This window comes from Halichoeres trimaculatus, unplaced genomic scaffold, assembly GCF_033239565.1.
Source record: "Halichoeres trimaculatus isolate MK-OKI-2021-1 unplaced genomic scaffold, fHalTri1.1 fHalTri1_scaffold_2, whole genome shotgun sequence".
Taxonomy (NCBI): domain Eukaryota; kingdom Metazoa; phylum Chordata; class Actinopteri; order Labriformes; family Labridae; genus Halichoeres; species Halichoeres trimaculatus.
Window position 1 is genome coordinate 39189202 of NW_027437180.1, and position 15723 is coordinate 39204924.

General features: G+C 39.9%; 2 protein-coding genes across 5 annotated transcripts in view; one reads left to right on the forward strand and one right to left on the reverse strand.

Moving 5' to 3' along the window:
• The window catches only part of LOC141805362 (uncharacterized), a 52107-nt gene extending 48373 nt beyond the window's left edge, over window positions 1–3734 (reverse strand). Inside the window, exon 1 of the mRNA XM_074690399.1 lies at window positions 3596–3734. The gene's annotated coding sequence lies outside the window, so the exon portion shown is untranslated. The remainder of the gene's footprint in view (window positions 1–3595) is intronic.
• A 1590-nt stretch (window positions 3735–5324) lies between these two features.
• LOC141803353 (uncharacterized) overlaps window positions 5325–15723 on the forward strand; it is a 53370-nt gene continuing 42971 nt past the window's right edge. Inside the window, exons 1-2 of one of the 4 annotated variants that reach the window (XM_074687329.1) lie at window positions 5325–5403; window positions 5947–6119. The gene's annotated coding sequence lies outside the window, so the exon portion shown is untranslated. Of the gene's footprint in view, window positions 5404–5645; window positions 5745–5843; window positions 6120–6780; window positions 6835–15723 lie in introns of those variants that run through there. The other 3 variants (XM_074687338.1, XM_074687321.1, XM_074687347.1) reach the window with 3 other exon arrangements.

The window sequence follows — 15723 nt, forward strand, 5'->3', positions numbered from 1 at the left end:
ACCAGGAAAAAAATATTGTACAATCACAAAGATTTTAAGATTCTCCAATCTTTATGTGTCATCAGAATACTAAATACATTAAAAAAAAAAAAAGTTTTTAATACCTCAGATATCATGAGTCTACTACAGAGGACATCGGAAAGCCGAACATGTGAAACTGAACCTTGATGGCAATCATTTAGTGCCAAAGGAAATAACAAAAAGTGGATATAAGAACGAGTTTAACCGTCCATTTTCCTTTTTGTTTTGCTTTTTTGTGCTTGTTTGGTTTAATACTTCAAAAAGCAGTTCCTCTTCTTGGAAACACAAAGGAAACTTTGCACTTTGTGAACATTAAATATGTTTTGCCCTTGCAGCCGGATCTGCGACATCTTGCTGCATATGTTTTTGTCTCCATTTCTGGAAGATAGATGGCATGTTGATGTTGTACTCAGCAATCGTAAGGGGCCTCGACACCTGGACAAACCTTCAGTCTTTCTTTTCTACAAAACAAACTGAAGGTGTACTTTGGATTCTTGCTCCACAGTTGACACCAACTGGACTTAGATGTGGACCGTTCTGTCATCTGACACCTGCTTGCCCTGCCTGAGTTTCATCCTCAGAGCTCTGTGAATCATCTTCCTCTGCCTCTGCATCTTCTTCATCAGACAACTCAGTATCTGAGTTTCTATCAACAACTGCAGTAAAATTCTCTCTGCTTCTGAGAATGAGTCCCTTTCTTGTCATTTGAAAAAAAAAAGAAGAACAAAATGAGGTAAATAACTACTAATGTCCACTACAGATGACAACTTTTAAACACTTAATTAGGATGCTAAAATACAGTAAAAATTATTCAGACAATGTTCAAATGTGTTGTTAAGAGTCCCATATAAAATATGCCACCAACATTTCAAGCCAAGATTTGCTTATTAAAAAGTTTTATACACTTACTTTTCCTCTTCCCATAAAATGCACTTGCACTGATGGACGCTGTTTTCCTTAATGAAAAAGAGAAAGGTACCAAAGCCCCACCCTTTAACATTTGGTATCATTGAAAAGCCCCAAATGTCCTCTGTAGATGGCATTAAGAGTTTATTCCGTAGTGTGAAGTAAAAGGAAGATATTCAGGTTTAGAAATGTCCTCCACAGAGGACAAATTTGAACTACTGGAAGTCAGACGGATATATATATATATATATATATATATATATATATATATATATATATATATATATATATATATATATATATATATATAATATCAGATATGATATGATATGTGATATGAATATGATATGATATATGAAATGGCATTATATGCTATGATATGATTTCATATATGATGTGATATCATATAACTTATGAAATGAAATGATACAATAGACGGTTCTACAGAGAATCCTTGGTTTTTCAAAGACTTTCCTCCAGGTTTCTCTGCAAAACCTTTTCCAGAACCTATATCCTCCATTTTTTTGATACAATATGATGAGACATGATAAGGTAAGAAATCAAACGGTACAGTGAATCAGTGTTCTGTGTAATAAAAGTCTTCCTGGTGTCAAGTACTTCAGTACATTACAGTTTGTTGCTTAAGCATTAATGAACTCCTAACGGTCACTGCCTCTCATTATGCATTACAATATGATACAAGAAATACAATATAACTAAAAACCATTTGAAATTTATTAGGGTTTTTTTTGCAAATTTTTTGAACTTTTGCAGATTTTTTTTTCAATTTCATATTCTTAAATATTTTTTTCAAATTAAGAAACAAAAATATTTTTTTAAGATTAAGCAGATTTGGGATTTTTTTTTGCAAATTTGAAAAATTTTTGAACCTGCAAATTTTGCAAATTATTAAAATGCCTTCTTTTTATTTTTTTTTTTACTTTAACAGTTTGTTGAACAATTTGCAAATATTTGACACTAAATTTTTTTGCAATTTTTTTACGTTTTTAGTCTTTTGAATTTTTGCAAATTTTGGCAAATTTTTAAATTAACTTTTTTTGAATAAATTTGCAAATATTTGAAAATCCTTTTTTTTTATTGCAACTTCATGAAATTCCATAAATTTTTCATTTTTTCTATAACATCACAATTAAAAAAAAAAGTTTATTTTTTAAAAATAAAAAAAAACTAAGACATCACATGTTAAATTTTATGAACACAAAAAAATTCTGGTTTAGATGACTGTTCACTAGATTTTAACCATGTTTAGAATTTCATACACTTTTTTGTCTTCATTGTTTAGATAAAGTAGATTTTGTGGCTCCTGAATCAGTCTCATCCAGGTGTGCTGAGGTAAAATGGCTTCTATGGAAGTAGAGGTTGCAGACCCCTGGGCTGAGTGTAAAAAGAAACATATAATAATCCTATTGCGCTGAATGGGATCATATCGAGCAGTCCCTGAAAGAAATTCTGGAAAGTAACTTTTATTTTCTGCTGTTCATTCTTTCACTGTCGGGGAAACGTATCAGTAATGTCCCTGTGGGCTTCCCACAAATTGTTCTGCAGGATGATGATTATGTTATATGAAATTAATCTTATTACAGCCTAAGAGGACAAACATTCATCTATAATTCACAGCGGCGAATACATAAGCGGTGGTGCCGCACTGCAGTCTCATTATCCGTAACACAGATTAATGAGTAAACAAGCCGTCGAATCTCTGTGACATTTCAAACAACAACAACAACAACAGTAGCTGTGTTAGTGGATGCTGTTACATCACATCCCTCAGAGCTGCAGCCCCCTTTTTCCCAAAAAGCCAGCATTATCCTAAGATGATCCCAGCCTTGACCTATATTTCACTTTAAAGAGCTGAAGCTGAAATCATACACATTATTTAAGGCCAGACACAGACGGCCTGCAGGCACAAAACATGGCTTAATATGTTCACACACCATGACAACCTACTTTCCTCCAGCATTACGTTAAGATTCAACCATCTTTATGTAAACAGCTATATGAGCTGGCCTAAATAACACACGCTGTGCTATAAAGAGGTTGTTTTTGCATCACAAGTGAGCAGCTGCAGCCCGTTGGTGTATATGTAATCTTTCTACATGCATATCAACAAAAACAGTTTTAATATATAGGCCTACCTGCTGCACAGTCCACCCTGACAGAGATCTGATTTGTGTTAAGATGGTGGAAATGTCAGGGTTTTATTGGAAAGGCAGAATCAGCTTTGTTTTATTACAGGTATGTGATTTATATTTTAAAAAAAAACTCTCAAATCAAAACAGACACCACATAGCACTTGGGTGATCATTCAGTTTACATAAAAAGTCAAAAAGTAGCTCAGGAGTTTGGCTGATTATCTTATAAACAGTGAAAAAGTATTAAATAGTACATTAAGAATACATAAGAAGGAAGTGAATTCCTGCTGCACACAGTTTAACAGCCTAAAGTGAAACTAAAAACAAATAGAGTAGATCCTGGATTATATAACTTTAATATGTAAGGATAATGTGAAGCTATCCGGATCGTGTGAGTCCCTGTTCATGGTTAAAGTGCTCTGAGTTCAGGGAGGCCGAGCAGACCTGAAGGGGCTGGGAAAGTTGTAGGAGTCCCGCTGAGGAGGCCTCCCGCCCGGCCCTGCTCCTCTCCTTACCGTGTTGGTGTGGAGGTGAAGTGTTTCCAGCGGGACTCTTCCGTGAAGCAGCCCCGGAGGCCCTGCCGGGTCATCGGGTTCACATCCCCTCTCCTCCCGGTGTCCTTAAAGACGGGTCGTGTGACCCCGCCCTCTGACGACGCCGTGTCGTAGGTACAAGCCATATCCGTTTTCACTGACTTTAACACCCGCGAAGCTAGCGAGGGTCAGACGGCACGGAGCGGAAGCAGGACGGTGGGCTTTTCAAAATAAAAGCATAAATAGCGCAACTAAGGTAAAACGAGTACTTTTTTTTAGGAGGAGGGCATAATTGTGTTTTCATTTTTCTACTATTACCACTATAACTAAAGCAGATAGCCTACTGCTTTGAGGACTACAAGGTTTAAAATGGGTGATTAATAAGTAAAGTATAAGATGAGCTAATTGAATAGTTTTAAAAAGAAATACTTCAATACAATCATAATCCAAATTATAAGTATTAGAATTATTTTCATAATAATAATAAAAATATAATAATAATAATAATAAAAATAACAATTATAATAATAGTAATAATAATAATAATAGTTATTATTATTATTATTATTATTGTCAAAATAAAGAAGAAGAACAGGAAGGTCAGGGGTCACGGTAGCACAAAAACTGCACTAAATTATATTTTGTAATAAATAAATGATATACTCTAACTGGTGTTTAATAGATTTCAGATAAAAAGATAAAATCTAAAGTTAAATTCTTACTTAAATTAACCCTCTAAAGCAACAATGTGGAGATTTCTTGAATTTATTTTTTTCTTTTTCTGTCTGTTATGTTTAAAGTATCATATAACATTTTACGGTTTCAATTTGAACACTTTACCCATCGTAAATTATTTTAAATTAAGTAACTTTAAATTTTTTCTTTTTTTTTTAATCTTGTCAACTACTTTAACATATATAATTTATTGTTTTGGTGTGAATTCGTATTTACATTAAAGATACTACAATCTATATAATCATTGCCCTGGTTCTAATTGATGCAATTTTATTTTATTTTATTTTATTTTTATTTTTTATTTTTTTCTTTGCGCTTAAAACACTTTGAACTGCATATGACTCCCTTGAAAGGTGCTATAAGAATAAAAGTTGACTGATTGATTACAGTTATTAGCTGCAGCATTTTGATTGGAACATATGTAATGTTATTTCATGTCAGTCAGAACACATATCAAAATATAATTAATACATCATTCATATAAATACAATCTGATACAATATTGGAGTGTATAATCATATTTTTGGAACATATGTATTTTTACCAATACATTTGTATATATGCTTATATTAATTAATTAATAAGTGATTTAAGAAATAGTGAGGGTGAACATGCAATTTTTTATTTATTTATTTATTTTATTTTTTTTGTAAATAGATGAACAGTTATTGACAATTAATCACAAATTTGACCATCTTCTGTTTTAACATTTCTATCACAGTGTCAACAGGCAGAGAGGTCACGTAGCCTACCTGAGTTATTTACAAAGATTGTATTACTGTTAGTTTTTGCTTTTACTGTTTAAAATAAATCACTTTTATCAAGGATCAGGTATTTAAGTCAGCAGAGGAATAAATAAATGTAGGCCTAATTTTTTACCAGTTTTTTTTTCAAGCAAGACCTTTACTTTGAAATCCCACGCCGGATGTGGGATACGCTAATCTCTTTGTTTTGACAGCCAGTCTACGGGATTATTCGTGAACTCAATTGCCCCCCAGCCCGTGAATGAGAGCTGCAATTGTTTTTACAGCTGACACACTTCCTATTTCCAGCAGGTCAGTTCCTTACATCTCCTTTCTACACACTAACGACACACCGAGGCCGAAAATACACACCTACACACTGCACAACGACAACAACTACACCTGTGCGCTCAAACAACAACAACAACAACAACAAAGAGGACGCCCTCCATCTCTGTGTTTACGTTTCTGCTCTGCTCCTGAGTAAAGTGTGTGAGCGCAGTTAGAGGAGCAGAGTCACACACACACACACACACACACGCACACACACGCACACACGCAGGCAGGGAGCCGTTCAAAGCTTTCAAACTTTATTAAAAACCAGGCTCCACAGACAGATGAGCGCTTTCTCCCACCCTCTCATCTCCAAAACGGTAGGCTTATGCACCAATGGAGGGGAGGGAGGGGGAGGCATGAGGAGGAGAGGGAGGAGGTGGTGGTGCTGGTAGTGGTGGAGGAGGCTTTGGAGGGAGGGGGGGTACTCCACAGTCCTACAACCATATTTTCTGTCCCGTTTCTCCGCCATAAAGCCGAGCTCGGTACTCCTGGAAACTAACTTCCTGCATGTGGCCGTAGGTCGAGCTGCGTTTCTGCGCCGCCGCCGCCGCCGCTGCCGCTGCTGCTGTCCAGGCTCCGCTCCTCTCCGTGGATGGTGCGTAATAATATCATCTGGAGAGGCCGAGGCCGACATTTTACCCCGGTCCGGAGGAGCCTTAACTCCGAGGGGACATCCGAGGACACGCGCTAAGGTAAAGGCTCTCCCACAGCTCCACGGGCGGATAAACGCGCTTTGGAGGCGACTTCATGCGCTGAGAAGTTCTACAGCATTAAACCAAACACGAGCAGAAAAAAATGTGAGCTTTAAACGGGCTTCAGTGACAAAAATGGCTACTTTCACACGGATTTACATACAGTAGCATGCATGGCTGAACTGTACTTGGAATATCCTGAATGCATAAACCAGAAAATACGCACGATCCCAGCAGAGGGATTATTTTTATTTTAATATTGATGGGATCAGACTCTTTAATGTGCCTTTACATAGTCAGACCAGGGGCTAGTTTTGCACACACTGATGCTCCCCCTGTGATGAGAAGTGTTGTTTCTTGCAGCTGTGTTGTAACAAAGCCTCATTTTAGTACAGGATGAACTCGCCCGAGCAGCAGCACCTGCAGGTGGACACACAGCGGACAAACTTGCTCGGATTTACTCTCTGTGTAACTTTAATATTTGGTCAAAGTGGCCAGCTGCACGCAGGGAGAGCAGACTTTCTCCCTGCGTGTGGCCCGTGGACCTGTTAAACGTGAGGCTCATCCACATGCTCAGAAATCGGCCGTATTAAGTATTAATATTGGACATCCGGTGGCACTGCCAGCTGCGCCCCATTTTTATTGTTGTCTTGCGCTGAAAGGAGCCCTGTTGTCTCGGCTGGATCCTCCGTGCGACGCGTGCTGGCTGCTGTAGGTAGGATTTTAAGCTCAATATTAGAGGGATAAACCGCACTTGGTGTGACCGTGCGGGGTGAAATGGAGAGGGGGGGGTCTGGATGTGCTCGCCGTGCCATGCGGGACACGCTGCTGGCTGCCACCATGGCACCTTCTCTTCCCGCTCTGGCTCACTGTGAGCTGCTGTTGTTCTCTCCAGCTGTGCGGGCACTTAGCGCCGTCATGCATCACCGGTTCTGCAGCAACTGCTCGGTCCGTGGGTCTCCATCACGGGGGTTTTGTTCGGGGTGGGGGGGAGCAGATCAGGACGCGCTCCGGCGAGGAGAGGAGAGGAGAGGGGCGGCGGACGGGGCCACTTTGGCTCTCCATCGTCACGGGAAACCGAGCTCCAAGGACACGGGGAGAGGAGGCAGGGGGCGCATCCAGGTCGTTTGGGGTGTTTTCCGCCCAAACTGTGATGAAACCCCTTTTTTAAAGATTTAATCAGTGAAATAAGAACTGGGTTTTTCCACGCTGCTTTGTCCCCCCCGCCCCCCAGATTTGAGAAGCTCTAATTTGGCAAATTGGCCTCCCAGACAGACCGAGAGCCAGCCCGCCTCTCCCCCCTCTCCCTCCCCGTCTCATCCTCTCTCCTCTCGGCCACTCTCTCCGCCATCTCCGCCTCTTTGCAGACTCCCTTTAATTGACTTTTCCTCCTGCACGTTCTCGTCTCCTCGTGCGTAACCTCCATCCATCCGTCACCGTGTCCTCCTCCTGCTTTACTCCTTTACTCCTCACAGTGGGAGTGTTCCTCTGCTCCGAGCAGGCCTCCAGCTGCTGGGGGCTCATTGTCTGCTCGGACTGCTCCAGATTGGCCTCTGTGTCGGGTGATTGACTTCCCTCCACGTCAGGGTGGCGCAGGTTTGGATGCGAGGAGCTGTGCGTTGTGATTCGGAATAACGGTTCCGTAATAGGCTTTTATTTTGAAAGTAACTACTTAAAACACAAGTTTTCAGCTGGAGGAGCCATATGGGAAAAATGCATAATGTAAATGAGGGATTTATCAAAACTTTTAATTAAGTTTTTTTTTTTTTGAGCCTTGTTTTCAGTTGTAGAGAATTTTAAATAATAAATAAATAAATAAGTATTATTATTATTATTATTATTATTATTATTATTATTATTATTATTATTATCATTACTTTTATTATTATTTTTATTATTATTATTATTATTATTATTATTATTATTATGACATAACTTTTTTAAATTATTTATTATTATTTTATTATCATTATTATTATTATTATTATTATTATGATTATGATTATGATTATCATTATTATTATTATTATTATGTTATAACTTTTTAAAAATTATTTTTATTTTTATTATATTATTAAATTTGCAATTTTGGTGCACTTTTGTCACATTTTTACTATTTTTAGTCCTTCATGCCAATAAAGATAGAAATAAATAATTTTTTATGATTTAAGATAATAAAATGAACTGATTTCAATACGAAAGCCCTGTTAAAAGACTTTTGTAATAATCAGCAGAGATGAACTAGAGTAAATTGCATGAAATCTCTTAAATCTCTGCACTCTTGGCGTTTTATTTTCATTTATTTACTTTTTTTTTGCTGTGTCACCGTGCACAGGAGAGCAACAGCAGTCTGCAGACTTTACAAACAGGAAACTAAAGTTCCTGAAAATTGTGTCATTTGCTTTCTGAAAGTGAAGAGCAGAAGCTTTTTAGACACAAACAAACTGATGATTCAGATTGAAACTACTGTTTTCACTCTTTCCATCAGACATTAAAAGAGACGCGGAGCTGATTTATAAATAAAGATGAATATTGCGCCTTAAAAACAAACAGAATTGTCGTGAAAATATCTGTGCTTGCAGCTCACTTTGAATCAGCTTTTTCTCTCATAACGTCAAATCCAGACTTTGATTTCTGAATGTTTTGTTAAAGAACAGAAAAGTAGAAACAACAATAAATGTCAAAACGCCGTACAACCCCATGACCGACCAAACCTGTGATCACATCCAGTAAAATCACCCGAATAAGTCGTTTAATGTCTTAAATCTGTGATAATGTGACCTCTAGATCCGAGGTCATCAAAAACACGAAAAGAAACGGAATAAATCAGTTTCGTGTCACAGATCTGTGATCATCTAAGGCTCCTGTGGTTTGGGGGGCTGGGAGCTGAGCTGCAGATGGCTTAGGCTCACCTTTCTCCTCTCGTATGCGTCATACAAGGATAAAAATGGCAGCAACATGACTCTAAACACAGCTTCACTTTGATTGTAAAAAAGTAAAGACAGAGTAAACTCGAGAGTTCATGGCTTGACTTGAAAGGCAAAGAATGGATGCTGGTTTGGAAGCTGCAGGAGCCTAATGTACCTGCAGTTTTCAAATCAGAAAAAAAATCCTGAGGATATTAAAGAGGGGGTATCCTGCTTTCCTGTATTTTAAAAATCTTTATAAAATAACAATGTTGCATGTTCAGACTGAGCATGTGCAGATTTCTAAACTTCTACATATTCATTTGTTGTAAACTGATTGAAACTCTACGTTAGCTCCGCCCCTGACAGGCCTCCAGAAGGCTGCCCAATCAGAGAGAAGGGGGTTTTCCTTAAAGAGACAGCAGCCAGTGTTCTAAAACAGCAAAGAGAGAAAAAAACATGATACCCCTCTTTACAGAAAGTTTCCTGCGATTGCACCGTCCTCTGTTGCGTAAGGAGCTGTTGCGAGCATATGGAGTCATAGCGATTAGCATATCCCACACAGCGCATTAATAAAACATGAATAAGGAGTGAGCTGGAGGCGCTCGTGTGTCAGGATCTCACCAAAACTGTCGCCGGCTGTGGATTTGTCTTTTTGAGTCTCTTTGAGTCTCTTTGAGTCTCTTCCGTGGTGCACAAACTGCTCTACACGGACCGTAATCCCGCCGCGCTGCGTTTGTAAACAGGCATGTTTGTGTTGTCAGTGTGTGTTTGGAACATAAGCCGCGGCGGCGTCGGCATCCGGCTCTGATCTGGTGTGTACCAAAGGCTGAGAGGACGTAAAGCTGCTGGTTAAAGCTGGATATCGACCCAACGTTGTTGTTCTTTTTTTTTTTATTTTATTCTAGATGAAGCAATTTCCCTCCTGCTTCCTCTCTGGCCTCACCCTGAACTCGGCCTGACAGGAGCAGGGCGGTTATGAGCACGGGGGACCTTTGGACTCAGCCTATATTGAACCAACACACCATAAATGATTGCAGGGCTGTTGTTGTCCAGAGACACGCCTGCTGCAAACAAATATCAGGGAGAAACCATCCACTGCATCATTTCTGTGCTGTGTCAATTTACTTTTTAAAGCAGCAAATACCTGAAAGAGCCAGATCAAGCAGATTAAAGCAAACGGAGGAGGGTTTGTTTAGGTCTTTTCATGAGTATTAATCCAGAAACAGTCATCCTGCTGCTGAAACACGTAAACAGCTGATAGCAGACTCCTGATCTGTGTGTAAACTTCCAGCGCTGGTATCTCCCTGCTCCTGCTGTTAGCACATGTGCTGAAACGTCCCGATAAAGATGTGTATCCTTTGTCTGTCGCTGGGATTGTTATCCATTCCACCAGTTTGTTATCTGCTTCAAAGCGCTGTGTGTGTCTGATAAGTGTTTGTGTACACAGCGTGTCGGTAGCTGGCTCGCTCTGTGTGCCAAAAAGCAGTTTTCCATGTGGCGTGCCAAGGCGGTGTCATAACCACCCAGCCAATCCTCATTTCCTCATTCTTGTGTGCCTGAGGTCAATCCACAGAGCGAGCATTATGGCATTGTTCTCCCGTCGCTGAGCCCGGGTCAGTTCGAGCTGCTCTTTTCCCCGCACAGGTACCAACAGTAGGTCTGCATTGTTCCCGCAGAGTGTGTGTCAGTGTGTGTGATTTGGTGTTTGTGTGTGTTTCGATGTTGCTGGATGTTTCATCATATACCAGCCTGTAAGGAGCTCGCTCGGTGTGATCGGCGGTTTGCTCCGTGGCCTCCTCCTCCTCCTCTAATGGAGTTTTGGTTACACAAACATGAACTGATGCAGAGCAGGAGAACCGGTCCTCATTGGCCCACTTTCTCCGTAATGGGTGGAGCAGGAGAAGCGGTTGTTGAGACGGTGAAGTAGGAAGAAGGGTTTGTGCAGTAATATCCTGAACTCGTCCTCCTGTTTCTGGTTTATTGTGACTCAGTCCCAAACGTGCCGTACGGCTGAGTCTGACGCTCGCTCGAGCATGTGGCTCCGTGTTTCACGGAGGAAGGCCCAGGTCTTCAGTCAGACCTCATTCTGCCTCCACGAGGAGCCGGGCAGACAGAAGGAGGCCGACTGAAGAGCGGGACGCTGGAATTAGGTCAGGGATACACGCTAATGTTTTGGAGCGTTGGCTCGATTTTTGTGGCCTAAATATGAATCGAAAAGGCAAATTAGCACAACTTAAAAACAGGTCATTCGCTTTTTGTGGTCTCCACTTTGTCCCTCTGGTGCTCCCGTAGCATCTTTACATGATTCTCAGCTAAAAAAAATAATTTCTTTCTCTCACTGGTGTTTTGGAAAGCTCCTGTCTCTTTAAGGCTCCTTGCTCCACAAACCCCCTCCCCTCTGATTGGCCAGCCCTCTGGAAACCTGTTGGGGGCGGAGCTACAGGCAGACATAGTGATGGGTACCTATCACATTTAACTCTACAGTACCAATGCTTGGTACCTGGCAATTGGTTCTGGTACTCAATGGTACCTTTTTTTCACACTTTTTTGTGTTGATGTGGAAAAAGTAAACATGTTTTTCAATTTAACAAATTATTTCTTCAATATATAAACTTGAAATGCTGTGTTCATGTCCAGCATGGAAAATTGCCAACTCTTCCACTCCCTCACAGTCAGGAGGATGTGTTTAGGTACCTAAACATGGCATCATTTGATTTTTACATGAGTCAGTACTTGGTACTTTTGATGGAATTTGGTTGGTACCAGTGGCGGCTGCTGGTCAGTCAAGGACGGGAAGCTCATTTTTTTCCGGCCTACATCATAAATTTGTTTATTCATTGTTATCAGCTGGAGCTGCTACGTGAGTCTACGACAGGCTGTAAGTGTGAGTGACAGGGGGAGAAGCTCCTCAGCTGGAGCTGGAGCTGTTTATTGGTGAAAAGAGAGAGAATCTTTAAACACAACGCTCGTCATTTTCAAGAAAAGTAAACTCGCTGGGGATCGATGAATCCTCCGGATCAGTCCAGAACAACTGACTGTAAAACTGAGAAGATGCTCCGGTGGAGGGTTATACTTCAAGATCTCTGACTGGCTCATTTCACTGTCAATCAAAAAGGGATTCAGCCTCAGACAGATCATCCAATCATCATGCAGAAGCCCAGCGTCCAGGCCAGCCCACTGCCTCATAGACCCCCAGAGACGCTGAGCGTCCGATGGGCGGGACAAAGCCCAGCGTTTATCCAATGACCGTCCAGTTTCCACAGTGGAACAACCCACTCTACGCTTCCCCGCTGAAGTCAGAAGACGCTCAGCGTCCGACTGTGTTAAAGTGCTGAGACGCTGCGGGGATGAATGAGAAGGAGGTGGAGCCAGTTAGCTGTGATAGGAGCTGATTCTGAACTAAAGATGAAGGAATTCTAGCTCAGATTTTATCAATGAAATGTTCACACAGCAGAACATATCAACACTTTTTAGGGACATTTTAGGGGAAGCTGAGCTTCTCTTGCAGCCTTAGAGAAATCACCACTGGTTGGTCCCTATAAAAGTACCGGATTCAGTACCCATCCCTATAAATATATGAAGAAATAAATAATTAAATAAATGCAGAAATAAATAAATAATTAAATAATAGATATAGATACTTGAACTTAGAAACTCCATAAATTTATGAAGAAATAAATACAGAAACTTGTAAATAAATATTTCAATAATTTTATTTTACATTATTTAACCATGTTTTTGTATTTATTAATTCATTTTTCTTTTTCCACATTTTTTTTAGATTTTTAATTATTTAGATTTTTATGATTTTATAAATTTGTTTTATATGTATTATTGCAGATCCCATTTATTTACAAATTTATTTATATATTTTTTACATTATCTATTTATTTTCTACTTATGTAATTATTTACACATTTATTTTTTATATTTTAAATTATTTATTTATTTATTTATTTTATTTATTACATTGTTTTTTAATTTATTACATTATTTATTTATTTTATATTATTTATTCATGTATTTATGTGTTCATTTCATCAGAGGAAAAGTATATGTGCAAATTGCGGGGGGTGAAAAATTGTAGCGCTTTGAGGCTAAGCTAACTTATTCAGCTACCAGTGTCTCTACTTTATTGCTACTTTTAGTCCTGAAGGTGCGACCTTTGCGCACCTCTTTTTTCTCTCTTTTTGAGAATACGTCTCTGTCTTTGACCTCGGATGTTTTATTCTTACAGTCTGGGGCTGACAGGAACATTACAAAGTTTTATTTTATCCTGCAGACCTTAAAGTGGTCCGGTACGGATCAGTTCAGTTTAGTACGGGTCGGATCATTGAGGCCTGAAGGTACAAAATAGCGTGATGCTATAGCAGAGTTAAAAAAAAGTACAATATCCCTTTAAATGCAGCTTAATGAGGTGATCTCTCCTCTGTTTCCAGCTCCATCCCTGTTTTCTCTCTTTCCTCTTCACTGGTTTGTTTAATGATCAACAAAATAACGACACAGTTAGAGACGCGCGCTGGTTGTTAATCATCCATACATCCATCCCCTCTGATCCACCTCGAGCCGCCTCCTACAGATAAAACTCCACCTTCATCTGCAGCGTCAAAGCTCCGCTCTGCTGATTTAATGCTGATCGCTTCTTTTCTCAGGAAACGATCTGTCCTACATTTCTGGCAGCTGAAGCAGCGCGTTTTTCATGTGGAATAAATAGATTTATTTATAGATGGAAACTCGCCAGCAGATGTAGGAAAGAAGAGCGTCCTGTGATCTCACCGATGTTTAACTTCATAAACAGAGTCAAAGGAAGAGCTCGATACGGTAAAAAAACAATAAACACGTCAGGATGTGACGGATGCGTCTGTTTGAAGAGTTCTCAGAGGGTTTTTATTCTTCATCAGAGTGACATGTTCAGATCTGCGGCTGTCATAACGCCTCACTGAGCCAGCTCTGCAAACTGGATTCACAGGAAACACAGGCTCAACGTTTGACACAAGCTCTTTCAAGGTCGATCGCCGCCCTGCAACCCGGACACACCAGGGAGCGTCTGCAAAGTGCAAAACAAAAACAAAGAGGAAACCAAAGTACTGTAAATCATCAAAAGGAATCATTAAAAATCAGAATCTCCTCACAGGGGCGTTTGGTGGGAATAAACTCAGTCGTTCAGATTAAAAACAGCTTAAATTTAACTGAATAAAAAGATTCTGCAGCTTCAAAAGCCTCTTCAGCTGCTTTACATCCACAACAAGGTGATGAGATGATTACAGCTCTTCTGAAAACATCATCACTCTTCTGTTTGCGCTTAATTACAAGGACAGAAAGTTTGACAAACAAGCTGTAAAAGATGAAAATGTGATGAGTGAAAATGGAATAATTACAAATAATAATATGATCACAAAAGTGAGCAGAGAGATGGTTCAGCTCCAGGTTTCTGTCTCAGTGAATAAAAACTGTTTGAAATCCTCACACAGGCTGAATCTCAGGGTTTGATCAGTCTTAAAGTTTAACGGGGTTTGGTCAGTCCCTTTGTCCAAACTCTCTGTCTCTAATGTCCCAACTCAACTTTGAGTCTGTTCATCAAAACTCTAATTCTTTTGTCCAAGTCTGTCTGTCTTCGTCTTCTTTGGTCCAAACTCTCTGTAACTCCATCCAAACTTTTAATCAACTTTATCAAAGTTCTCGTCAGTCTCTCTATCTCAACTCTCAGCTCCTTGTCCGGATCTCCGTCTCTTCAGCCAAACTCTGTCTCTGATTCGTTATCTCAACCAAAAATGTCTTTATCTTTCTCTGTCCCTTCATCTAAATTCTCTCTTCCACCAAACTCTTTTCTTATTTTCCAAACTCTATATTGCTCTTTGTCCAAACTCTCAGACTTATTTTTTAAAAATCAGGGTCTCTTTTTTTTAAACTCTCAGCCTGTCTTTGTCCAAACTCTCAGTCTGTCTTTGTCAAAACTCTCAATCTGTCTTTGTCCAAACTCTCAGTCTGTCTTTGTCCAAACTCTCAGCCTGTCTTTGTCCAAACTCTCAGTCTGTCTTTGTCAAAACTCTCAATCTGTCTTTGTCCAAACTCTCAGTCTGTCTTTGTCCAAACTCTCGGTCTTGTCTTTGTCTAAACCCTCAGTCTGTCTTTGTCCAAACTTTCAGACTTATTTTTTCAATAATCAGGGTCTCTTTTTTTTAAAACTCTCAGTCTGTCTTTGTCCAAACTCTCAGTCTTTGTCCAAACTCTCAGTCTGTCTTTGTCCAAACTCTCAGTCTTTGTCCAAACTCTCAGTCTTTGTCCAAACTCTCAGTCTTTGTCCAAACTCTCAGTCTGTCTTTGTCCAAACTCTCAGTCTTTGTCCAAATTCTCAGTCTTTGTCCAAACTCTCAGTCTGTCTTTGTCAAAACTCTCAGTCTGTCTTTGTCCAAATCAAGGTCTCTCTTGGTCCGGACTTGCGGTTTCTTTTTGGACAAACTCTTTTACCCTTTACTCTTGTCTCCCCTTTTCCAGACTCTAAGGGCGTATTCAGACCTGGACTGTCTGGTCCACTTTAAACGGACCAGGGTTTGTTTCCCGCGCTGGTGCGGACTTTTCATGCAGGTGTGAATAGACACAAATGAACCCTGGTGCAGACCAAACAACCGGACCGAGACCCACTTTTTGAGGTGGTCTTGGTCCACTTCCAAACGAACTCTGGTGCGGTTCATGGT